This window comes from Malaclemys terrapin, chromosome 3 (genome assembly GCF_027887155.1).
Source record: "Malaclemys terrapin pileata isolate rMalTer1 chromosome 3, rMalTer1.hap1, whole genome shotgun sequence".
Lineage (NCBI taxonomy): Eukaryota > Metazoa > Chordata > Testudines > Emydidae > Malaclemys > Malaclemys terrapin.
The window spans coordinates 152,658,123-152,685,355 of NC_071507.1; the positions used below are offsets into that span (position 1 = coordinate 152,658,123).

The 27,233-nt window shown below is 43.9% G+C and overlaps 1 long non-coding RNA gene across 5 annotated transcripts in view; it reads left to right on the forward strand.

The window, feature by feature from the left end:
- Window positions 1–456: 456 nt before the first annotated feature.
- Window positions 457–27,233, forward strand: part of LOC128833916 (uncharacterized) — a 64,089-nt gene continuing 37,312 nt past the window's right edge. The window contains exons 1-4 of one of the 5 annotated variants that reach the window (XR_008444352.1): window positions 457–763; window positions 1,460–1,654; window positions 9,583–9,751; window positions 10,237–10,338. This is a non-coding gene — a long non-coding RNA (uncharacterized LOC128833916). Of the gene's footprint in view, window positions 764–833; window positions 916–1,037; window positions 1,655–9,582; window positions 9,752–10,236; window positions 10,339–27,233 lie in introns of those variants that run through there. The other 4 variants (XR_008444353.1, XR_008444355.1, XR_008444351.1 and 1 more) reach the window with 4 other exon arrangements.

Sequence of the window (27,233 nt, forward strand, 5' to 3'; positions counted from 1 at the left end):
GATGCACAAAAGCTTATGCTCCAATACATCTGTTAGTCTTAAAGGTGCCACAGGACTTTCTGTTGCTTTTTACAGATCCAGACTAACAGGGCTACCCCTCTGACACTCCTTACCTAATTGGCTATTACATTCCAGAAAAGTTGCTTTACAACCCCGCTACCATTACCCCTCTACGCAGAAAGGCTTGCAAACCGACAGCTTACTGCGAATATCTTAGTCGACTTCCTCCCAGCTGTTCTGCGCATCTGGCCACAGCTGTTTTATTTCAGAATGGAGCTGTGTGGGGGCGGAGCTGCAGCCTCTTCTCTCCCTTCTATTGGCTCATCCTTATGGAATTCTCCGGGCTTGCTGGCATTTCATTGGCCTGGCTTGCCCCCTTCCCCCTGAGCTAATTGGAGGAGCCGGGATGGAGGGGACGGAATCCCCTTTGGTTTATTGGGAGGGGGAGCGGAGTCATACCCGGTCACCTGCAGCTCGGGCAGCTGTTGTGTCTCCGGCGCCTCACCCCCGCCTCTCGCTGCTACTGTGGGGGAGCTGGAGCTGCTGGGGCCGCCGCTGTCAGGGGAAATGGCTAAAGAAAAGCGACACACACAAAGAACATGGCGAGGGAAGGAGGAGTCTGAGCAGACGGCAGCTGCACTCCCCCGCCCGAAGGACACTCCGGGGAGGGAGGACAATGCCCAGCCCACTCTGGCCCAGCTGCCTCCCGGCTCCCGGGGGAGGGGGGCTGTTTTCCCGGGGCTGGGCGCCCCTGGTGTCTCCGGTAAGTGGCTCCCACTCCTCTCCTCCCCCCGGGAGGGGGGGACTCGCCGCAGTGCGCCCCAACGCCGAGCAGCCCCCCTGCCTGCGGGAACTTTGCCGGAGCTGGGAACTTTGCCGGGGGCTTGGGCTGCAGCCCGCTGGGAGCTGGCCCAGGTAGGGAGAGGGGGCGCTGCTCGCTCCTCTAGACCTGTCCCGGACGTGCCGCTGCTCTGGGAGGGCGGGCAGGCGCGCCCCGGACCTGCCCTGGCCGGGAGCAGGCACCAGTCCCGCCAGCCCGCGCTGGGACTCGCCCTGAGAGGCGTTTCCTGGGGGCGGTGGCGGCCTCTTCCCCCGCCCTTGGCTGGTGCTCTCCCACCTGAGGCGGGCGGCTCTGACCGTGAGAGCTCCGCTTGGGTGACCAGCCTCTCTCGGGGAGGGGGCAGCGGAGCCGCCGCTCGCGAAGCTGCAGCCGGGAACGCGGCGGCGGCGGCGCTTGGGAACTTTTCTACAGGGTGTTCGCAACTTGTCTGAAATGCGGCTGAGCTCGGGGGCGGCTGGGCTCCTCGGATCCCCCTCTCGGGTCTGGACTGCCGGTGGCCCGGGCTGCTTCCCTGCCGGGCCGCTTCTCTGCAGCCCCGCCGGGCAGAGCAGCGGGGGCGAATCCCAGAGGTAGGAGCAACCTGTCTGCTGGGTCTCACCTGTTGTGTTTTGGTTCCAGCCTGCCCCACGCTGTAACAAACTACTCGCAAGTGCTACTGAACAGGACGAGCTGGAGTGAGATCTGCAGCGACTGGTACTTTAACCCACCCTCGCCTGCTTTTTGCCCCCAGCCCTGGTTTACTTTGCACTGCATACAGGAATTTTCAGTTTTCTGGCAGGAACAAAAACGGCAGCAGGTAGAAAGAAATTACAGGTAGCAACTATATTTTGAATTCCAATGTCCTTTGATGCCTGACACGTCGACATTACTATATCGTTATAATTAGCTGAACCTAATGTACTAGGCTTTCATCCTGTGAAACAAACTGTTTTTCCCTTGTGGGTTAGAATGAAATGAAAAAAGGGTGTCTCAGTATACTTGATTAAACCCAACTAATAAAAGACAGCTTAGACGTATTAAAGCCAACAATATAAATACTAATTAATTTATAGAAAATAAGTTATCTATCCTGTATGTGCATACATAAATTTAGGTTGTGTACAATTTAAATGTAAAGATGACATTACTGATTTAGAGGGTGCCATTACACATTGACTAAACTTAAGAAGAATATCTCTTTAAAATGTGTTGACATTTAATTGACCTTTTAAAGTTCATTCTGTTAATCATACTCAAAGCGTTAAAGCTATGGTTGACTGCTCTGGTGTTCTTGCATTCAGTCGTGCTCAGCATATAAATTCTACAGCATAATTGCTACTTATTGAGTAAGAGTTTCTTTTCTTCTCTGAAAATGAGAAAGTTTTACTTTGCCTCAGGCTGGGTACTTGTTGTAGAGTTTTGATTCAAAATTCTTTCATGTCATTAATTGTTGTGTGGGGTGTGGCCTCTAGTTAGAGAGTAATGGAATTTCTTGTCTCCTTAAACTGCATTTTTTTCTCTTTCCTGAAGCATTTTCAAATAGGGAAAGGTAACCTTGAAAGGTTTGAAGGTTATATTTGTCTAGCACAAATCAAAATATGGTGCTTCAATATTTTCTCTATGAACCTTTACCTTAGTATCTTTTTTTAAAGTAAAATCTAGTTGTCTTAATACTAACATTCTGAATATAAAAGATTGTTTTTGGAAAAAAAATTAGATCTAAATGCTAATAGTTGTATATGGGAGAAAACACTTACTACTGCATTATGGCTCTTAGTCACAGGACTCTTTTTTTTTAACCAAAAATTGTATAGATACTCAAAATAGCAATATTATTGAGAGGCTGCTAGTAAGGGATCTAATTAACGATTAATTTCTGTTACATCTATGTTCTAAAGGCCAGATTTGTAACCGAGGCAATATCTTCTGCTGTATATCTTAGCGTTTCTGGGATTTTTGTTTGTAGATTAGAATTAAATTTTGTTTTCTTGTGTATCAGTTTTACAAGTAACCTTTCTTTATGGAAAGTAAGGAAAGCATTTAAATGCAGACAATGAAATCTAATACCGGTAGGTCCTAATATCAATAGCCCTTCATCTCTTGGACGCTACCATTGAAAATTAATTGATTCGTTAGTTTTCTTTTTAAATAGTCATACATTTAATTATTTTCTTGATGCTGAAAAAAGCAAAACCTAGAACACTTAATCCTGAATAGAATGCGTGCAAAATCAGAAATTGTTTTTTTTCAAGCTCATTCTTAAGTCTTGATCTTGCTACTGCATGGATGCAGTCAGACTCCTGCCTACTTCACTTTGTGCGGGGACTCTCCTTGGAAAAGAGGATCAAACACGAGATGTATTAAAAAAAAAAAAAAAACCTTACAGATCAGAAAATTCTGATAGGTAATTAATTTACCACATCGCTAGTGATCTAGGTCAAACACTACAATAAAATTATACTGTGTCTATATATTGGTGAAGTTGATGAAATAAATTGACAAAATCCCCAAGTAACTTAGTTTAATCGTGTTGGTGTCTATGGAAAGATGAGCTAAAATTCTCTGTGTATTCCATAGCTGATATACTTTCATTTTGTAGTACTCCTGGATTATACAAATGCAGCTAAGGAGGATGATTCTGCAGTCCTCACTGTGAGCCTGATGTGAGCTTTGGCAGAATAAGGACTGTAGTATCAGGCCAAAACTAATATTAATTTCACTGAAGTATGTAAGGTTGTGTAATTGGAGTAAAGTCATATTTCTCAGGAGGGCCTCCTGTTGAATAAACGGTTTAAAAATAATTCCTAACACTTCATGCTCTGCCTGGGTTAAAAAGTTTCTAGTACAAGATGGAAAATGGCAATATGTACCACATTTTCCTATGCCTGAGGATAGTATTCTTTCCATGCAGGCGGCAGGAGATTTGCAAGATATGCAAGTGATAAAATCTTGACTGACTGACAGGAATTTCCTCAAAATAGAAGTGAATATGTCTTAGTGCCCTGTTCTGTGTGTGTTTTTTTGTTTGTTTTTTTTTTTAACCAAAACACCAATCAGACCTATGTTGATTATGTGTCTAACAAAAATCTTTTTAAATCATTTACTATCAAAGCCTCTGATTACTATTGTTGGGAGATAATATTATGGGGTGATTTTATGAGCTACCTTTTGGAAATTAGGCGAAACTAACAAACTCCTCTCTCTAGAATTCACACCCTGATAATCCTGACTGCAGGGCTGTGCAGACAAGCGCTTAATGAGGAAAACCCTCTATAAATTACTTACCAGTATATATTAACAGTTACATTAGAAAAGGGTTTCATTGGCTTTTTAAATGGTACTAATTTTTTTGCATTTAGAACACCCTTTCAACCAAGGCTCTGGAAGCACTCTTATCAAGTGAGCATTATTGACTTGGACTTAAGAAACTTGGGTTCAATTCTTGATTCAGGCACAGATTCTTTCTGTGTCCTAGGAGAAGTCTCACTTAACACAGTGGTTCTCAACCTTTCCAGACTACCGTACCCCTTTCAGGAGTCTGATTTGGCTTGTGTACCCCAAGTTTCACCTCATTTAAAAACTACTTGCTTACAAAATCAGACATAAAACTATAAAAGTGTCACTGCACACTATTACTGGAAAATTACTTACTTTATCATTTTGCCTGTATGAAATGTTTGAGTTGATGTACACCATGGAAGACCTCTGTGTACCCCGATGGCGAACCACTGACTTAACCTACCCTGTACCTCAGTTTCATGTCTGTAAAATGGAGACGATACTTTACTACACCATTGCGGTGTTTGGAGGACAAATCCATTAATAACATCAGGTACTCAGATACTATTGTGATGAGGGCCATATATAGATCGTAAGCACTTTGGGGAAGGGAACAGGGTCAAGGTTTTCAAAGCCAACTGGTACACTCCAACACACAATTTCAAAGTGAGGCCAAATCCCTTAGTTGGCTTTGGAAATCTCCACACTTCTTATGCATTTGTATGGCATTTAGAGCTCAAAGGGCCCCTTTTGTATTGTTATAATATTAACTCATTGGCAAAGTCAGGAAAAGAACATGGGTCTCTTGTCCCTGCCTTTCCCAGCTCTAATCATTGAATAGCAGAACAATGGCTCAACAACAAAACACTGTTCTTATGTCATCCTTCATAATTCTTTATCATGTTACTATAATAGATCTAAAATAGCATGTTATAACTAGGGGGGAAAGGGTTGGAGTAATAAGAGAAGAAATAAACAAGATAATTCTGACCTCCAGTGACTGGCTAAGAACATGACATAAAAAAAATGGAGGCTCACTTGATCTTTTCACTCACCCCTTCCTGGTTTAAAACTCCAATGTGTCGGAACTGGGGGAAATGTGAGAGATGCATACTAGCTAGTGCCCAACTATGGCTTATTTAAGTGGCCTATTTAAATAGCTAACCCCCTTTACCTAAGTTACTTGATCTAATAGGGATTTTTTAACTGGTGCGTTTTTTTTTTTTTTTTAAACAGATAACTTTGACTCAGTTACATTTTCTTCTACCTCTAGAAAAGCTGTAAGAAGTAACTCTTTAATCAGTAATTGCACTGGAGGTAATAGGAACTTAAAAGTATAACATTAACAGGATTTCAGGTCCATGACCCTGGCAATAAATGTCAACACTTTATCCCCAGGGTCACGGTATTTAATTACCAACCATGGGAACATACAGTTGTTAACTGGCTTATAGGTGTTCTCCTCTTCACCCTGCTCGCCTCAATGCAATATTGATACCCAGGAACAGGGAATCCTTCGTAAATCAACTGCAGGCTAGAATTCAAGCAGGTTTGGCCTGCTCTTTAAGGACAAGAATGTTTCCTTATTTTAGCTATACACTTCCCTATGAACAAGCCTCTTATAAAACCATTTTAATATGTGGTGTTAATGATTATAGTTTGTGCAGAACACTCAGGAAATCTTGGGCACTGCACTGACAAAGCAATTCAGCTATTTTCTATTATGTGTGGCACAGACTGGTACATAAATACCATGGATGTGAAGTTAGCAACCAGCTAATACATTGCACTACTTTTTTAGTGAGAAAACTTTGACTAAAGGCATTAGTTCAAAATCCTGCTCTTACAAAAGTGCTATGGGATCTGTGAAATCTCCACAGATCTCTGCTTAAGATCTTGACTAAAAAACCTCTGTACAGTAAAAGAGTGGAAGTCAGCTTATCAACACCTAGTTATTTGAGACTATGTAGACCCTGCCATGATTTGAGCTAATTGCTCCTAGGTGTCTACGCATTCCTGTTCTCTGTTTCTGCACAGGAAGAGTGGCAAGGGAGAGGAAAAGGTGCTTTACACCACTTTGTGTTCTCTCTGTCTTCATGGGGCAGCCAGGGGCCTGCCTGATGTAAATTTAGAGCTGTCTCCAGGCAGTGGGAAGCCAAAACTAGTTTAAGCATGGGTCACTCTGTAGTTGCCCGCTCCCTACCCTGGAATGCTACTAAGCGGGGGCTGACATCATTGTGGCAGCTTTACGCCATCTAGAGAGTTCATTGAGTACACCTAGGAGCTACCTTTTGCCTCATTAAAGGCTCTTATCTTATGGCCCCCATTACTGGAGTATCTGAACACTTCACAATCTTAAATATATTTAGCCTCCCAACAACCCTGTGAGGTAGGGATGTACCATCCCCAGTCTGAAGATAGGCTTCTGTGCTTCACTTAATTCCCCAAATGACTTGCCCGCCGTCACACAAAGTCTGGTGGAATGATGACTTGCACCAGTATCTCTCCAATCATAAATTAGTGCTCTAGCCACTAGATCCTTTTTCTCTGGCAGAGTGGCGTAAAGGAGTCTTAGGCCTCGGTTTTCTTCTACACTAGGTATGTCAATATTTAACCATACCTAGGGCTTGAAATAGTCACTTGACACTTACCTGCCAGAGTGAAAAATATCTGCACCCCACCCCCATCCCTGAAATTTAAAAGAATAAAACAATTTTGTACTGTTCATGTGTTCTGTAATGAACTGTAGACATTGCCAATCAAATTTACTATTTAATTTTAACTTACTGATAGGGCTGATCAAATAGCAGAAAAAATATTTATTGAATATATTCAGTGAATTTCATCTATATTCATCTAATGCAGGGGTTCACGGCTTGTTCAGGGCAAGCCCCTGGCGGGCCGCGAGAGACTTTGTTTACCTGAGCGTCCACAGGTACGGCCGCTTGCAATTCCCAGTGGCCGCGATTCGCTGTTCACGGCCAATGGGAGCTGTGGGAAGCGGTGCAGACCGGTAAACAAAGTGTCTCGCGGCCCGTCAGGGGCTTACCCTGAACAAGCTGTGAACCAAGTTTGGGAACCCCTGATCTAATGTATTTTCTGTATAGCATTTGCTCACCTAGAGCTGCCTGTGTTTTACAAAAAGTGTTTGTTGTATAAAGTATTCACTGAATATTGGTGAAATTTGTAAAATATATTTCAGTGCTATTTAACGGTCATACTTCCTGCATTTCTCTTGCTTTTGTTGTATGGTTCACAGTGGATAATCCTGAGTGGTCTTATTTCTCCCTTTTCTTCTTTCTTTCTATCACCTTTTTTATTCTTTGTCCCTATACTTTGTTTTCTCTGCTGTCACCTTTTCCTAAAAACTCTCTCCTCCTCCTTCCCTTGCTCCCATACTTTTCTGTTCTAATTTCCTCCCTCATATGTCTATCTAGGCTCCTGTAGGACCTGGAAATTTTTACCTGACCCTAATAACTAGAGAAAAAACTTACTGGTCACTATATAGGAGGGAGTTGAGATTCTTCTGACCAGAGATCTTGAACTCCCCTTGGGTGGCTCCATCTTTTGTATGAAACTCTTGCTAGTAGGTGTCTGAAACTCCAAGTAGCTCTCTCTCTCTGCCTCTTCTCTGGCTTTTAGAAGAAATAAGCAATATTCCAGCTGACCCCACCCCCAGTTTCCGTGCTCCCATCTCAGAGCCTCTCAGCGGTTTCAACAGTTGTTGGGGCTTCTCTGCTACTCTACCCCTTCCCCAGGTTCCTGGTTAGAGCTGGTCAGGAATTTTTGGATGAAACTTTTTCACTATAGAAAAATGCCAGTTCATTGAAGCAAAACCTTTTCATGGGAAGATTTGGTTTTGACAAAAAAAAAAAAACTTACTTTTTTTTTTTGATACTTGAAATGTAAATTTTTTTTTTTTTTGGTTAGGAATTACTTTTCTTTTTTTTTAATGTTTTTACACTGTCGAGTAACTTAAATTTTGAAACAAAAAAGTTTAAAATCAAAACATGTTTTGAAATTCATAATGTTTCAGTTGACCCGAACCAGTTCTTTTCCATGTGTGAAAATTTGAAATTTCAGCTCTTCATTTGATGAAGACGTTTTGAAATTGTGAAAACTGTTTCCTGCCCCACTGTACTCATATTTGCTGCAATAGAGGCATGTATCTTTGCTACTCTTGCCTTCCTCAAGTGTCTGGTTTTTGGATCTGCCTCCTCTTGTTGCTGCTCCAGGCTGTCTGGAACAGCAGTAGAATGAAATTGACTTGGTTCTTGTCACTTTAAATGCTGCTCTTAGGAATCTGGAAAAAACAACTCTGAAACTATAGTGGTCAGTTTTCACTCACTGCAGCCAGGGAAAGCTCTGAGCAGCAGGAGAAGCCCTGGAACTACGTGTCTGCAAGCTTAGTAACAAAGCATTTCATTAATTTATCCCAGGTTTGCATTTGGAAGGCTTTATTTTCAATCATAAGGGCTAGAAACTTAATTCTTCAAAAATCAGAGCTTAATTTCTGCAGAAAATGACATTGGGAAAGCTTTCTATTTGCTGTGGGCCAGTGGGGTTTTTTCCATCCCTGGCTATGCTTCTCAACTGTCTGAAGCCCAAATGTGGGATGCTGTGGGCTGAAGACACAGAAGGAGGGATGTAAGAAAAGTAGAAAGGAAAGCTTAAAATAAAATGAGCCCAATTCTCAAAGATATTTTCCATAACTTCAGTATCATGGTTAGTGCTTCTGATGTAAATAATTTACATTAATGAAATTAGTTTAATGTGGAAAAAGAAATAAACTTAACGTATATAATCCTGCAGTGCCTGTACTTTTTTTTTTTTCTCACTGCTTCTCTGTTCAGTTTTAGGCTGTGTCTATGCTGCAAACAAAGGGGGTGTGATTTCCCCTGCTTGTGTACGCATATTCACAGGTTTCAGAGTAACAGCCGTGTTAGTCTGTATCCGCAAAAAGAAGAACAGGAGTACTTGTGGCACCTTAGAGACTAACAAATTTATTAGAGCATAAGCTTTCGTGGACTACAGCCCACTTCTTCGGATGCATATAGAATGGAACATATATTGAGGAGCTATATATACACATATATAGCGCTCATTGAACTAGTGCAAGTGTAAAGATCAATGTAGCAGTTGTACTGCTGTTGGCTGATGTCAAGGTACGGCTGAGCCTAAAACTGGTAGGTATGTACTTGGCACAGCTTAGCCACCACTGCTGCCAACGGTGCTACCACAGCGACACTGCTGTTTATACTCCCGCTGGCTCGATGAGAGCTAATGTGAGTATGTGTACACAGATGGGGAGTCACACCTCTAGCTTACAGTATAGACAGATTTCAAAGCAAAAGACTACAAGTTACTGGGGCAGATGGCAAATCTGGGAAACCCGTATCTATCTTTAGTTGATTTACAAAAAAAGCTATGCAAGGTACTCAGTACTGGCATTTCAGTAATTGTGTTCTTTCTCTTTGTAACAGTTCCACCAGAAGTACTGAAGATAGGATCCAGCTGCTGAGTGTGCAACTTCAGGAATAACCTTTTCCCCACTCCAAACTACTAGCCACAGCAACTTGCTATTTCACATTACCACATGAAAATTGTATCCACTTCATTGTTGATACTTCTGTCACAGATCATAGATGCAGAGTGAGTTACCTGGAAACCTCTTGAGTGTCTAGGAAACTTTATGTATAAATTTCCTAAAAATATGAATTGATAGGTTTTCTTAGCAGGTATTGGCACTAGGTCTGTGTGGTATTATCACTTACTTTAGTCCTGTGCCCCATAGGGTCTTGTAAGCTTTCTGAAATGGTCCCAAAAACTGTTTCTACACAAGCAGTTAACTTTTTTCAACACCTGCTGAAGGAGGCCAGGGGAGGCAGTTTCGGACAGCCATTATCTGCCAATAAGTCATATTCCTAGTGTAGTTTTCTAAAATGTAGAACAGTAAAGTGACACTTGCTCTCTAATCTAACTATTTGAATAGAAACTGTTTTTAATTTACTTCTAGAAAACAGTGTTAATGATGGGAGCCAAATGATATGAAATGCTAACTGAGCTTCTTTAATTACAATAATCCATTCAACTAATTTTTGTAAATGTATAATACAGTTCATGTCTTGAATTTCCAGGAATCTTCTCTTAATGGCCAGGCAGTGTGGTGGTCCCTGGTTGAGTGTGCAGCTTACATAAATTATAATGGAAGTTGAAATAGGAAGAATTGGGCCCAACAAGTAAGTTCCTGGGTTCCCCCCCCAAATATTTCCACATGGAGACTGTTTTTAATACTTGTATATAACTCAATATATTATTCATCCTCCTAAATAAACCAATTTAAAAAATGAAACTTACATCAGACAGTATGGGGAGGCATCTGACATAAAGCACTAAGTGTTGTTCAAACTGATAAATCTTTCCTATTAAGATGTCCGAACTGTCACTTTACCAAAGTGAGATGGAAAATACTGTGCTGAATTTCACCTGTCTGTCTGCAACTGCACTCATGTTTGCTCAATGAATTGGAATCTGCATATCAACTCACAGCTCTAAAATATTGAGTCAAAGGCTTTGCAGAACAGGCACAAACAGCTTTTATTCCCAACTCCTGAGATATCAACAAATAGTGCAGCTCTTAGTCCAATATATTATAGAAAAAGTGAACGCCAAATTAAGTTGTAATTTCTCACTTATCCCTGCCTGTACTCTGTGATAGAAATGGAAAGATGAAGAATTTTGGATTAATGTTAAATATGAGAACCCAGTCTCTGCCCAGATAAGTTGTAATAAGTAGACAATGTACAGTTGGGGAATGGGTCGCAACATGCAAAGGAGTGACTTTTTTTTATCATGTGTCTTGTAAATTTCCCATGTTTTGGTTTGTATTATTTATTTTGTTAGCATTTTGACATTAGATTAATTTAACTGAAGGACTAGAATTTACCTTTACGCATTTGCCTGTGTCATTCTATCGATGTTTCAGGTGGTGGAAAAGTGGAGCCATTTTAGTTGCCCAGCTAACTTTCAATTGTAGCATGAGTTTAATTTGAGTGACAGTTTTGTCGCCCTTTTTAAATACCGATTCTCTCTTGCCCTTCTATAGTGCCTTCACCAGATAATTCATATAATTTTTATTTGACATTCTGTGAAAAACTCAATGGGCTTATGACCAAAATTTGCTTAGTTACACTACCACTGATAACATGGAAAGTTATCATGCTAAGATGTGAACATAAAGGCAAAAACAACAAGGAGTCTGGTGGCACCTTAAAGACTAACAGATTTATTTGGGCATAAGCTTTCGTGAGTAAAAACCTCACTTCTTCGGATGCATAGAGGCTCACGAAAGCTTATGCCCAAATAAATCTGTTAGTCTTTAAGGTGCCACCAGACTCCTTGTTGTTTTTTGTAGATACAGACTAACATGGCTACCCCCTGATACTTAACATAAAGGCACAAGTTTATGAAAACCATCCCAAAAGTGTATTAGCCTGTTGGAACACTCTTTAATTTCTCAAGTCCTAGTCGTTCAAAATCTCTGCATCTACACCACTAATACATAAAAAGCTTTAATTACCTGATACTTCTGTCTTTAACACATTTTATTTAACGTTTTAAATGTTACATTATCCTGCTAAATGAATTACTTTACAGTATACAAATTGTGCACAATACAAATTGGAAAATCATCATATAGTGGAAACACCTAATCTTAAATTGTCTTGTATAAATGGCCCTTACCTTACTGGTAAAACTGTCTAGCATTTTAGATGTGACCTTGCTTTGACTTTCATATAGAACTAATCTGTTTATCTTGCAATAGCTGAAAGGGAACCATACATGAGGAAAATGATATAGTGTATTGTTGTGACAGTGTCCTTCATCTAATAAATTCAAACAAAAGATCTTGTTAGTCTCTCTTCTCTTCCCCCACACTTTTTCTATTAATGAATTGTAGATATTAGATTAGCCTTTCATCTGTCAATTTATTAATCTTCAGTTTGTGTCAAGGTATAATTAAACTGAAATCTTTGCCCTCTGCTATCACTGAATTATATCTAGTTCTGCACTCAGTGTGCATTGTGTTGTACGGTGTGTTCACTTGTTTTCTGCTTGGATTACGTTTTACAAGAGTTTTAAGAGTCGATAATCAAGGAAATATTTTCTTAACCTTTGTTTTGCTGTATAGACTCTACAAAGGGATTTATTAAGTAATTCTATCTGTAACTCGCTGAAGTGGGCATCTTAGTGAGAATTTCACAAAGTTAGTCTCAGTCATTCTGCTATGTTGAGGGAGGATCAATCTCTCTGGTCTGGAGTGTACGGCTGCCAAGTGCTAAGAATTCCTGGAATGTAGAATTGCCACAGCACTAATAAAGTTTGCTTTGTTCCCTTAGTGACTTGACCCATTGAGGAAAATGTGGTTCCCTAGCAAGTTTTAATAGCTCAAAGTTGGTAGTGAATAAAGGGAAAGACCTCAACATAATTGTGCTTGTTTTCACCTGCTGCCTGGAAGATTAACTTTCTTAACCTTAGTGTAGAAAATATAACCCCTGTGTCTTTGAAATAATGATTTATGAGGATTCTTCACATTTTTTATAAATACCATAGATTTCTGCATTCCAAGCAGCTATATTCTTCCCATAAACTAGTTAGTTTGCTACATGGTAACTTCATTAAGGCAAGTTCCAAGGAAAATCATTTTCTACTTATGCCACTTTAATCACTTAACTGATTCTCTATGGTTTTGAATTAATTTGGAAAAATAGTTGAATTCTTAATCTTCAATTTTCCCCTTCATTATCTTCATAAGAAAACAGGAGTTAGGATGAAGAAACAACTGCACCACTGAGACGCATTATGTCAGATATTGTTGTGTTTTTTGTTCTGTGGTAAATACTGTAATTCTAATAACTCTGTGTGATGTAGTGGCAACAGGTTATCCAAAACAGAAAATTAGTAAAGGTTTATTACTCATTTAAACTTTACATAAGCTTTCACAGAGCATGCTAACGCCCTCCCCCACGCCCAGTTATCTTCTGCAGTCATTCTGGAGCAAAGGTTGGATAAGTTAATTTTAAGATCACATAACTTCCCCCATTCCTCTTTGCAGAAAGGAAGAAAGCCAATCCAATCACTGTATTAAAACAGTCTTAAAATTAAATCTTCTGTTTCAGTGGATAATAAAAGATCTGTCACTATGTTTACTGATAAGTTTGTTACTGATAAGTGAATTTAGTAGATTGCATAGTAATGCAATAATAAACACCACCATGACTGTTCTATTAGTGTCTTGGAGGCACAAATAAGTTGCAACAGAGCATGCAAGTCACTTCTTCCATAAATCTTTACTGTAATTCTACACCATAAGTAACACAGACATATTTCAATTATATAACATTTGAGTATTAACTATATCTATGTTTCAAACTATTCCACTAGAAGTCATACATTCTTATTAATAAAAATGTGTGAAAACAGGCCACGTTATACATTTGCATTAGCAAGATGGCAACATGGAGAGAGTTTGTACCAGTCTTCTTAAGCAACTTGCTTGGATCCTCCTGTTGGTTAATAATGTGAAGTAAACAGCTAAAGAATGTGTATTGCTGTTGACAGTGAGCGACTGTAAACATCCTCGACTGGAAGCTGTGAAGCAGCAGATGGGGCTTTCAGTCGGATGTTTGCAGCTGCCAACTGCCACAGACTTCAAGAAATGTTTGACACCTAAGCATAGTAGTCTTTTAAAACTTCTAGTGTGCTAGGTTTCTGTCTGTTTCAGAGACATGGAATTAAAACAATAAGAGTGGAATGTTTGACTTCTAATGTATCTTGAAATGTCTCTATATTAAATATCTAGTAATAGTTCATAGGGTTTTTTTGAGGGAATGATGTGAAATGTAAACAAGTAAAATCTTAGAGGGATGAAACAGGAATTCCTGGAACATTGAACTATTATAGTGAAGGTGAGATCTTTGACTTAGAAAAGTGCTTGCTCAACTTTGTGTTCAGCTAAAAGGAGGCTTCCTACAGCTAAGTGTTTATACTGTATGGCTCATATATCAGGTCCCACTAAGCTTTATAAGAGGAGTCTGTGTATTTAGCTTATCTTTGATAGTTCATATAGAATTTCAAATGACGCCTTTTAGGAAACTAAGTGAAGCCTGCAAGATTTCAAAAGGGAAAAATATACCAGCTGTAACAGTAAAGTAAGAATTCAAAACTCAGCATTCTTGAAGAACAACACTTTTAACAAAATAGGGGGGAAATGGGCAGCATTTCACTGGACTGTTTTTTGTGGCTCATATACCATGTTGTGTCTCATATATCAATATTTAAAAAAAATAAAATCTAATGATATTTCTTCCCCTTCCCCCAAAACAAACAAGTCAACTAATTGGACTCCCCAAAACAAACTGGCTTTTAAGACCATTGTAGCCCCTGATCTTGCAGACTTCTCTGTGCTTGTGGATCCCTGTGTTTGCATAAAGCTCCAGAGGTTCATCTGCACAAAACAGTTTGCAGAATTGGGGTTATAGTCAGCGAAGTCATAACTTCATCATAGGCAAGAAAGGAAAAATAAAACTGGGCCAGAAGCTCATTCTTAATTGAAATTGATAGGAAAAGCACTTAAATTTTAAGATGAGAGATGCAAAATATATCTGTGCATAAAATTAGTTTAGATAAACATAGTTCGGTTTTAACGCATCTTCCTTTTGTCAGTTTCCTTTCTCAGAAGAAAATATGTATGTTTTAGTATACTTCACTATATATTTATATAAAAATAAATGACCAAGACGACATTTGAACCCTACTATAGCTCTGTGTTATAAAGGAGTTAATATTTCTGGATGCGATACTCATATTGACATACTTATTCAAACCAGAAGCAGTGCTAGCCTTTTGGGGGCCCTAAGCAGGAATACACATGACACACATTAAAAAAGCAAATAGGGGGCCCCCACGCAATTGCTTTGTCTGCTTATGTCTAGCACCAACACTGATTCAAAGCCATATCTCTGAGGTCAAGGAAGTGTGATCTATATTTGACACAACGTCACTAATCCATGCTTTAGCACACAGCTTTAATGTAGATTTGCAGGCTTGCTGTTCATTCAGTTTGTTTTATTTTGTATTTTAGGGTTACCATACGTCCTCTTTTTCCCAGACATGTCCGGCTTTTCGGCAGTCAAACCCCCGTCCGGGGGGAATTGCCAAAAAGCGGAACATGTCCGGGAAAATGGCGGCTCTGTTTAAGAGCCCGGCTGCCTGAACGCTACCGGCTTCGGGCAGCCCCGTGCCTGGAGACCCTGCGCCGCTGGAGCCCGGGAGGGGAAGTGCCCGGCTGGAGGCACGGGGCTGCCCGAAGCCGGTAGCGCTCGGGCAGCCCGGCTCTTAAACAGAGCCTCCAGCGGCTGGGGCTCTGTGTAACTGACACTGTGTCAGTTACACACAGCCCCAGCGGCTGGAGGCTCCAGTCCCCGCGTCTCTATTTAAGAGCCGGGCTGCCCGAGCGCTACCGGCTTCGGGCAGCCCCGTGCCTCCGGACCCTGCGCCGCCGGAGCCCGGGAGGGGAAGTGCCCGGCTGGGGGCGCAGGGTCTGGAGGCACGGGGCTGCCTGAAGCCGGTAGCGCTTGGGCAGCCCAGCTCTTAAACAGAGCGGGGGCGGCTAGAGCCTCCAGCCCCCGGGGCTCTGTGTAACTGACACAGTGTCAGTTACACAGAGCCCCAGCCGCTGGAGGCTCTGTTTAAGAACCGGGCTGCCCGAGAGCTACCGGCTTCGGGCAGCCCCCTTGCCTCCGGACCCTGCGCCCCCAGCCGGGCACTTCCCCTCCCGGGCTCCGGCGGCGCAGGGTCCGGAGGCACGGGGGCTGCCCAAAGCTGGTAGCGCTGGGGCAGCCCGGCTCTTAAACAGAGCCTAAGAGGAGCAGAGCCTCCAGCTGCGGGGGCTCTGCTCCTCTTCGGCTCTGTGTAACTTATACAGTGAGTTGGGGCGGGGCTAGGGGTGGGGAAATGGGCGGGGCCATGGCCCGTGGAGGGTCCTCTTTTTTTATTTATGAGATATGGTAACCCTATTGTATTTAAGTAGTGCTTGGAGGCTCCAATCAGGATCAGTGCTATACAGTGTACAGGGAGCTCTTCAGGACTGAGATTCCAATCTAATTTTAAGACAAACTGCAACAAAGATAATTGGAGGGAGAGAGAGAAAGAGGTTAACCATAAGAACACATTGCATAAATTAGCTATCTGCATTACATTAGATGGCTTTGAGTTGTCCGTCTTTTCGTTCTCTTATTATTAATTATCCCTGCTAGCCATCTACCTAGCCATTGAGTTAAGTTTCCCATTAAATATTATGCTAGAAGTAGGCCTTGAGGATAGAGTTGAATGAGGGCAGGGTAGAGGCTTTGGTTCCATGGATATGGGATGGCATGGAAGCATATGCTTGTGAAAACTGGAAGAGAAACTGACCGATGGCTGATTTGTGGCTGACTTCATTAGTAGAGCAGAGGAGACATGTGGCAATGTGTGTGGATAAGCAGAGAGAGGCACTGTTGTAAAGGGCCTTAAATATGAGTATAAGAACCTTGACATTTTTGCAATGGGTTCAAAGAGGTAGGTGGGGCCACAACAACAGAGCAATCAACCAAGGAGATAACAGCACAACTTTGAATAGATTGAAGGGGGCAAGATGGATATCAGAAATGGCAGAGAAGAGGAAATTGTGGGACTCAAGAGGGGAAACGAGGGCCTGGATTACAGTTTAAGTGATATGTCCAGATAAAAGGTTAGATCTTGAATATGTTAGGGAGGAAGAAGCAGCAAGACTTGGGTTGCAGCCTGGATGCCCAGGGAAAAGGCAGAGTTAAAGATAACTGCTATGCTATGATTCTGAGTGACTTGGAGGATGATGGTATTGTCAATAGAATTGGCAAGTGGGGAGACTTGTAGAGGAATGATGAGTTCAGTTTTAGTTAATATAATTGTTGAATTGACAATGAGCCACATCAGAGATCCAAACTGTGATGCAAGATTGGATGTAGGAGACTCTCTGGAAGAGAAGGGAGAGATCTGAGTAATCCATGTGAAAAATTAAGATCTACTGAAGTGGGGGTGGAGATGGGGGGCGGGGGGAGGCGAGAGAGAGAAAGTGGGGCCCAAAGGGCTAGGTCACAAGAGACTCCACAGATAGTGGAAGTTGGGGGTGGAGGGGAAGGAGAGTCCATTGAAAGAAATGCTGAGGAAATAACTAGAGACATAAGAGAACCAGATGTAGACGGTCACAGAAGCTGGAAGTACGGTGCAGGAGAAGGAGAGGGGTACAACAGGATTTCAAGAAGTCTCTGATTATTGGTATTTAAAGCAGCCAAGAGATTAAGGACAATGACAATAGAGTAGAAGCCTTGAGACTTGCAAGAAGAGATTGTTAGAGACCTTGGTGGGAGCAGTGTTAAGTGGAGAAGTGAATCTGGGTTGGAGAGCAAGAGAAGAATGAAGGAAAATGTAGGTCCTCTACTTAGTGGGGAAGGAGAGCTAATAATGGACAACACCCGAAGGCTAAGGTGTGTAATGCCTATTTTGCTTCAGTCCTCCTTCAAAGATTAACTCTGACCAGATGCTTCATGCAATTAATATTAACAATAATGGGAAAGGAACACAAGCCAGAACAGGGAAAAACAGGTTAGGCGGTAATATTGCTGACAAGAATCTGTGGGTTAATAGTAGATCACAAACTGAATATGAGCCAACAATGTGATGCAGTTGGGACATATTATTATTATTAACAGGGGTGGCATATTAAGACATGGGAGGTAATTGTCCCATTCTGCTGAGTGCTGGTAAGACCTCCGCTTGAGTTCCATGTCCAGTTTTCGGCGCAGAACTTTAAGAAAGATGAGGACAAATCGGAGAGTCCAGAGAAGAGAGAAAAAAATTATTAAAGGTTTAGAAAACCTGACTTATGAGGAAAGATTTTTAAAAGGGAAAAAAGAGCATGTTTAGTGTTGGGAAAAGAAGACTCAAGGGGAGCCAGATAAGTCTTCAAATATGTTAAGAGTTATTATAAAGAATACTGTGATCAATTGTTCTCCATGGCCACCAAAGGTAGGACAAGAAGTAATGGGCTTAATCTGTAGCAGGGGAGACTTAGCTTAGATATTAGGAAAAACTTTCTAACCATCAGGATAGTTAAGAGCTGGAATTGGTTTCCAAGGCAGGTTGTAGAATCCTTATCATTGGAGGTTTTTAAGAGGAGGTTAGACAAACACCTGTCAGGGATGATCTAGGTTTACTTGATGCTGTCTCAGCATGGGATGCTGAACTGTATGACCTCCCAAAGTCCCTTCCAGCCCTACATTTCTGTGGGCATTTGTTGAATTTAGAGGTGAAGAAGGGGAAAAGAGAGATGAGGTAGTAATTGGAGAGGTAGGTGAGGCCACGTTGGGATCTTTTTATGGAAGGGGGAGACAAAAACATGCTTGTACTGGGGAAAGCAGGGAAGGATTGAGGAGAGTAAGGAAAAGGGGAATAAGAGACGTAGTTATGACCTCTGGCTTTGAGGTAGGGGAAAGTTGGGGTTACTGGGGTAGGCAGAGGAATTAGAGGAGAAATGTCGACAAAATCAGCATTAGTGACAGCAGATGAGAAAGGGTGATAAGGGAGGTTATGGGATGGGCTTTCAAAAGAGAAGTCTGGCTTTCATCAGTCAGGAAGACCATGTGTGTCCTAGGAGAGCAACAAATGTGGTGAACAGGTATTTGGGATTATGGGCATAGGAGTCGGTCAGAGTAGAGAAGTAGTGCGGCTTGACCTGGAACAGAGATGGCAGTACTGAAGGAGGAGAGGACAAACTTGTAGTGGAAGGAGTCTGTAGGTCATGAGACTTCCTAAAAAGTCATTTGGCAACATGGGGCCAGAGGCAGCAGATGTGGGAGATGAACCTATGCTGAGGATTAGTGAAGTAGGTAGGATAGTGAAGTAGTAGAAAGTGGAGGGGAGAATGGAATGGGTGTGTCAGTGGATGAGAGGGTAAGGGGCCTGAGAGTGGTAGTGAACTAAAGAATTGTGGAATTAGAGATCATAGAATATCAGAGTTGGAAGGGACCTCAAGAGGTCATCTAGTCCAACCCCCTGCTCAAAGCAGGACCAATTCCCAGCTAAATCATCCCAGCCAGGGCTTTGTCAAGCCGGGCCTTAAAAACCTCCAAGGAAGGAGACTCCACCACCTCCCTAGGTAACGCATTCCAGTGTTTCACCACCCTCCTAGTGAAATAGTTTTTCCTGATATCCAACCTGGACCTCCCCCACTGCAACTTGAGACCATTGCTCCTTGTTCTGTCATCTGCCACCACTGAGAACAGCCGAGCTCCATCCTCTTTGGAACCCCCCTTCAGGTAGTTGAAGGCTGCTATCAATTCCCCCCTCATTCTTCTCTTCTGGAGACTAAACAATCCCAGTTCTCTCAGCCTCTCCTCATAAGTCATGTGCTCCAGACCCCTAATCATTTTTGTTGCCCTCTGCTGGACTCTTTCCAATTTTTCCACATCCTTCTTGTAGTGTGGGGACCAAAACTGGACACAGTATTCCAGATGAGGCCTCACCAATGTCGAATAAAGGGGAACGATCACATTCCTCGATCTGCTGGCAATGCCCCTACTTATACAGCCCAAAATGCCGTTAGCCTTCTTGGCAACAAGAGCACACTGTTGACTCATATCCAGCTTCTCGTCCACTGTGACCCCTAGGTCCTTTTCAGCAGAACTGCTACCTAGCCATTCGGTCCCTAGTCTGTAGCAGTGCATGGGATTCTTCCGTCCTAAGTGCAGGACTCTGCACTTGTCCTTGTTGAACCTCATCAGGTTTTTTTCTGCCCAATCCTCTAATTTGTCTAGGTCCCTCTGTATCCGATCCCTACCCTCTAGTGTATCTACCACGCCTCCTAGTTTAGTGTCATCTGCAAACTTGCTGAGAGTGCAGTCCACACCATCCTCCAGATCATTAATAAAGATATTAAACAAAACCGGCCCCAGGACCGACCCTTGGGGCACTCCACTTGAAACCGGCTGCCAACTAGACATGGAGCCATTGATCACTACCCGTTGAGCCCGACGATCTAGCCAGCTTTCTATCCACCTTACAGTCCATTCATCCAGCCCATACTTCTTTAACTTGGTGGCAAGAATACTGTGGGAGACAGTATCAAAAGCTTTGCTAAAGTCAAGAAATAAGACATCCACTGCTTTCCCCTCATCCACAGAGCCAGTTATCTCATCATAGAAGGCAATTAGGTTAGTCAGGCACGACTTCCCCTTCGTGAATCCATGCTGACTGTTCCTGATCACTTTCCTCTCCTCTAAATGTTTCATAATTGATTCCTTGAGGACCTGCTCCATGATTTTTCCAGGGACTGAGGTGAGGCTGACTGGCCTGTAGTTCCCCGGATCCTCCTTCTTCCCTTTTTTAAAGATGGGCACTACATTAGCCTTTTTCCAGTCATCTGGGACCTCCCCCGATCACCATGAGTTTTCAAAAATAATGGCTAATGGCTCTGCAATCTCACCCGCCAACTCCTTTAGCACCCTCGGATGCAGCGCATCCGGCCCCATGGACTTGTGCACGTCCAGTTTTTCTAAATAGTCCCGAACCACTTCTTTCTCCACAGAGGGTTGGTCACCTTCTCCCCATGCTGTACTGCCCAGTGCAGCAATCTGGGAGCTGACCTTGTGCGTGAAGACAGAGGCAAAAAAATCATTGAGTACATTAGCTTTTTCCACATCCTCGGTCACTAGGTTACCTCCCTCATTCAGTAAGGGGCCCACACTTTCCTTGATTTTCTTCTTGTTGCTAACATACCTGAAGAAACCCTTCTTGTTACTCTTAACATCTCTTGCTAACTGCAACTCCAAGTGTGATTTGGCCTTCCTGATTTCACTCCTGCACGCCTGAGCAATATTTTTATACTCCTCCCTGGTCATTTGTCCAATCTTCCACTCCTTATAAGCCTCTCTTTTGCGTTTAAGATCAGCAAGGATTTCACTGTTTAGCCAAGCTGGTCGCCTGCCATATTTACTATTCTTTCTACACATCGGGATGGTTTGTTCCTGCAACCTCAATAAGGATTCTTTAAAATACAGCCAGCTCTCCTGGACCCCTTTGCCCTTCATGTTATTCTCCCAGGGGATCCTGCCCATCTGTTCCCTGAGGGAGTCAAAGTCTGCTTTTCTGAAGTCCAGGGTCCGTATTCTGCTGCTCTCCTTTCTTCCTTGTGTCAGGATCCTGAACTCGACCATCTCATGGTCACTGCCTCCCAGGTTCCCATCCACTTTTGCTTCCCCTACTAGTTCTTCCCTGTTTGTGAGCAGCAGGTCAAGAAAAGCTTTGCCCCTAGTTGGTTCCTCCAGCACTTGCACCAGGAAATTGTCCCCTACACTTTCCAAAAATTTCCTGGATTGCCTGTGCACCGCTGTATTGCTCTCCCAGCAGATATCAGGGTGATAATCCTGGAAGAAGCACTAGGAGACAGATTTCGGGGAGGGGACAGGTGAATGATGCTGAAGGAAATGTGGAGACTGGTGGCAGGATTCCAAGGGCAGGGCCAGTAAGGGTTACGGTTTGCTTTTCAAACCAATGAGGGAGTACTACCTCTACTTCTGGCCCTAACACCTTAAAGAGCTAGAACAATTGCTGTGTTCCACCAACTGTGGCTGATGGTGAGAGGCTTAAGTTCTGATGCCAAATTAGAGTAGGACAAGGGAGGCTTTTAGCAAAATCGCACTATGGGTATGGCTACGCTTGCAACTGTACAGCGCTGAGAGTTAAACCTGTCTTCGTATAGCTGAGTAGGGAAAGCGCTGCAGTCTGTCCACACTGACAGCTGCCAGCACACTGTCGTGGCCACATGTGCGGCATTTGCAGGGACATTGGGAGCTGTGCATAATGGACAGCTATCCCACAGAGCACCCCTTCCCATTCTGGCACTGTGGGTTGTGGGAAGGGGGCGGGGCATTCTGGGTCCTGTCCCAAAACCCTGTGATGCATCGCTTTGCATCCCAGCAATCCCTGTTTCCATCCACATTTGGCACCATCTTTCAATGCCATCTTTCAACAGTTTCTGTGCAGCGCGATCTGTGTTCCGTTTCAGTCTGCGGAAAATGGAGCCCGAACTGTTGAGGAGTATGCTGATGAGTCTCTCCAGCATGTCATGTTTGGCAGTCGAGCTATTCCTTAAGATCCAAAGTGACAGTGAGGAGTCTGACGATGATAGCGAGTCACATAACTGGTACGACACGAAATTCCTTGTGGCATTCACGGACATGCTCAGCACCGTGGAATGCCACTTTTAGGCTCGGGAAACAAGCACTGAGTGGTGGAATCACATCGTCATGCAAGTCTGGGATGACGAGCAGTGGCTGCAGAACTTTTGGATGAGAAAAGCCACTTTCATGGGACTGTGAGAGGAGCTCACCCCCACCCTGCGGGGAAAGGAGACTAGAGGAACTCGGTTTGTTTACCTTAACCAAAAGAAGGCTGAGGGGGGGATATGATTGCTCTCTTTTTAAATATATCAGAGGGATAAATACCAGGGAGGGAAGAGGAATTATTTCAGCTTTGTACTAATGTGGACACGAGAACGAATGGATATAAACTGGCCGTCGGGAAGTTTAAGCTTGAAATTAGACGAAGGTTTCTAACCATCAGAGGGGTGAAGTTTTGGAACAGCCTTCCAAGGGAAACAGTGGGGGTGAAAGACCTCTCTGGCTTTAAGATTAAGCTTGATAAGTTTATGGAGGGGATGGTTTGATGGGATAAAGTGATTTTAGTCAAAAGGTCAATAATATGCCATTGCTGGTCATTAGTAACAATGGTCAATGATGGGATATTAAAAGTTACTACACAGAACTTTTCCAGAGGGTCTGGCTAGAGAATCTTGCCCACATGCTCAGGGTTCAGCTGATCGCCATATTTGGGGTCGGGAAGGAATTTTCCTCCAGGGTAGATTGGCAGAAGCCTGGGAGGTTTTTCGCCTTCCTCCGCAGCATGGGGCAGGGGTCGCTTGCTGGAGGATTCTCAGCAATTTGAAGTCTTTAAATCATGATTTGGGGACTTCTCTCCCTTGACTCAGCTGTTGAATTCTTCCAGGAGTGGGTGGGTCAGCTTTTGTGGCCCGCATCATGCGGGAGGTCAGACTAGATGATCATAATGGTCCCTTCTGACCTTAAAGTCTATGAGTCTGAGTCTATGACACGAGATTGAGAGCTGCCCTGCTGGTGGAGAAGCGGGTGGCTATTGCAATCTGGAAGCTGGCAATTCCAGACAGCTACCGATCGGTCGCGAACCAGTTTGGAGTGGGAAAGTCGACCGTTGGAATTGTGTTGATGCAAGTTTGTAGGGCCATTAATCTCATCCTGCTCAGAAGAACCGTGACTCCGGGTAACGTGCAGGACATTGTGGATGGCTTTGCACAAATGGGGTTCCCTAACTGTGGAGAGGCGATAGATGGGACGCACATTCCCATTCTGGCACCATCCCACCTAGCATCTGAGTACGTTAATCAGAAGGGGTATTTCTCCATGGTTCTCCAGGCGCTTGTGGATCACCGTTTCATTGACATTAACACAGGCTGTCCCGGAAAGGTGCATGATGCATGCATCTTTCAGAACACTGGCCTGTTCAGGAAGCTGCAGGCCGGGACTTTTTTCCCAGAGCGGAAGATCACCAGAGGGGAAGTTGAAATGTCCATTGTGATCCTTGGAGATCCTGCTTACCCGTTAATGCCGTGGCTCATGAAACCCTACACAGGGATCCTTGACAGCAGCAAGGAATGGTTCAACTACAGGCTGAGCCGGTGCCGAATGACTGTGGAGTGTGCCTTTGGCCGTTTAAAGTGCCGCTGGCGATCTCTGTATGGGAAGCTGGACTTGGCCAAAAACAGCATCCCCGCAGTTATATCCACGTGCTGTACCCTCCATAATATTTGTGAAGGGAAGGGTGAAAGATTCAGTCAGGCATGGACCTCTGATGTTCAACACCTGGAGGCTGAATTTGCACAGCCAGAGAGCCGGGCTATTAGAGGGGCCCAGCACAGGGCTGCAAGGATTAGGGATGCCTTGAGGGAGCAAATTGAGGCTGAAAACCAGCAGTAATGTCTGGTGCCCTGCACAGGACTGAAGTGCAGTGGTTCCAATGTTAGTAGGAATCTGTGTTTGCTAAGCTGATTTGTGGTGCCTTTTACTTTATGCAATAATAAAGAATGTTTTCAAAGCCAAAAAATCCATTTATTGACAAGAAAATTTTTTTACTGAAAAGAAACACAACTGTTTGGGAATCAGAAAGGGCAAGGGGATGGGGTGGGGAACGGTACAATCACAGATTTGCGTATGTTCTGTCTGGAGTGCTGTGCAATGAGTGCTGCACTTCAGAATGGCTATACTGCATGGTGATGGGGGTTGAGTGCAGAGGGTAAGGGTCGTAGGTCTCAGGGCTGCTTGGTGAAGATACAAGTGTTAGAGGCAGCTGGTGGCGGTAAGAACCCAGATAGGGAAAGTGGGTTGGAGGTGACATGAGGGCACAAGGGAAAGAGTTTTGGGACCAGGGCTGCAGGGGGGGGTCGGGCGCGGTAGTGCTCCGCCTGCATGGCTACGAGCGCCTGGATAGAGTCCGCTTGGCGCTCCATGATGCTTATCAGCCGATCCATGCTTTGCTTCCGGTGCGCTGCATTTTCCTTGCAGATCCTGCTTTCACTCTCCCTCCACTCCTGCGCTTTTTGATTCTCTGTAAGAGATTGATGCATCACTTCGTGCAGCATGTCTTCTTTTCTTTTTCGTGGTCTCTTCTGGAGTTTTTGCAGTCTCTCAGCCGGTGATAACACAGACGGCTGAGATCTCAAGGTTGCATCTGTAACGTCAAAATGCAACACTTAACAGAGGCAGCATTGTTTATACCAGACAGAGTAAGATTCACCCGCACTTAAGGAGGGCGCACACAGTCTACACAATAGCATACTTCTCCCGTCCCAAAGAGAGTGCACATAACCCATGGGAGCCCCAAAATAAGTAAGGGGGACTGATTGTTTCAGGGCTGTAGTGTCCTCTGGGTTTCTGTGCCTTGGGGAGAGCCAACAGCTGCAGGGGGCACCTACACTGAACACTGTCCCAACATTTTCCACAGGAGTTCATCCTGGAATAGATCTCGCTGCTGAGGGTGACCTGGGAAGCAAGGGAGGGTCTTCTACTGCAATGCGGCTTCCGCCCTGGCCCATATGCAGCTTGCCTGTGTGCAGCAATGGTCTCCCCGCCCCTCGCAGCACAGTGGCACGGACATGTTAGCCTGACTGGGACAAGGACCACGGTGGCTCTCCCAATAAACTTGCACAAGCGCATTGCCCACGTTCTGGATGAGACTTTTGAAGAGATTACCGAGACTGATTACCGCGATGTGATAGACGACATCAATGCGCTATTCCGCATCTAGGCATGCATGCAGCACTAACCCTCCTCTCCCAAAGAGCCCGCACTGAAAAAATTCCTTCCCGAAAAAAAAAAAAACCCGCTTACCGGGAACCTGTTCTTCTGATTGTCCTCCACCAAGTTCTGGCCGCTGCAACTGGCTACCTTCCTCCTGCCTCAAGAAGAGCTCCTGGCTGCATGCCTCCAGGGATTCTGGGGTGTCTCCCCCCTCCCCAGCACCCTCACTCCTGCTTTCATCCTCCTCCTCCTCCCCCCGCTCTGAAGTGTCCATGGTGATGCTTGGAGTGGAGGTGGGGTCACCCCCAAGTATCGCGTCCAGCTCTTTGTAGAATCATCAGGTCATGGGGGAAGCACCCGAGCGGCCGTTTGCCTCGCAGGCTTTGCGGTAGGCACTTTAACCCTGCACTGCAGTGCGTCCCGGTCATGGCCCCTTTCCATCATGGCCCTTGATATGTGCCCAAAAGTATCGTAATTCCTATGGCTGTAGTGGAGCTGGAACTGGACAGCTTCCTCCCCCCAAACACTGAGGTCCAGCAACTCACCATTGCTCCATACTGGGGCTTGCTTGGCACTTGGAGGCATGGTCACCTGGTAAGATTCGCTGATAGCACTCCATGGCGGGCTGAGCAAACAGGAAGGGGATTTTTAAAATTCCTGGGGAATATAAAGGGCGGGTCTGACGGTTGGTCACCTTAGGCCAGGGCATTAGAGTTTGAACTGATGACCAAAGTGGCTAGAACAGGCATTGTGGGATACTGCCGAATACTTCTAGAGGCCAGTCAGAGTGCATTGGGCGGCCACACTGGCACCGCAGTGCAGCAGCGGCAGCACAATACTCTTTATTCCTCTCGGGGAGGTGGAGTACCAGCAGTGCTGTAGCTGTGGAGATACAGCGCTGTACGTGTCTTGCCAGTGTGGACAGGGAGTGAGATACAGCGCTCTGGGAGGCTTTATTGCGCTGTAACTCACAAGTGTAGCCAAGACCTATGTATGTGTCCTTTGACCAGTTGAAAAAAGTGAGTCTGAAGACTTCTGCCATCACTCTTATATGAGTGAGGGAGGATTGTCTCTAACTCTGCCATTACTCTTCAGCAAGCAAGCAGCAGTCACTCTTACAATGACTGTATTCCTGCAGCTGGTCTGAGTGCCATGAACAGCACAGACAAGAGGAAATGTGCGAGCAAATTTAACTCCATGTTAATTGAAGCCCACCAGTGTGTTGGCTTGGAGGTAGAGCTCAAAATGCATGGCCCTGTCAGATTCTTAGGCAGGTGGTATCGCACTCTTGCTATGTTTCAGGACATGTAATAGAATGCATATGTGACTTTACAATTAGGTTATGAAGATTTAACATGCTTAAGCAACACTTTTTTTTTAAATAAGAATTAGCATAACACAACCTGCTTATCTGGAAGTTTTACTATATTTGAAGACTGGGCAACTGGGGAAAAAACCTATAAAGTCAAAGTATTTGATATCATGATTATTAAGTACTGCCTGTGAAGGTTTACATATTGATAATTTTTGTGCTTTGGCATGAAATTCTTTCAATACTCATTCCATAACTCCTCTTCCGGAATTTCATAGTGTCTCAAAATTAAAAGTGCCCTTCCTCTGGGAAAATTACGTAATATGTGGGGATTGAATTTCTCAATCTCAAATCTTAC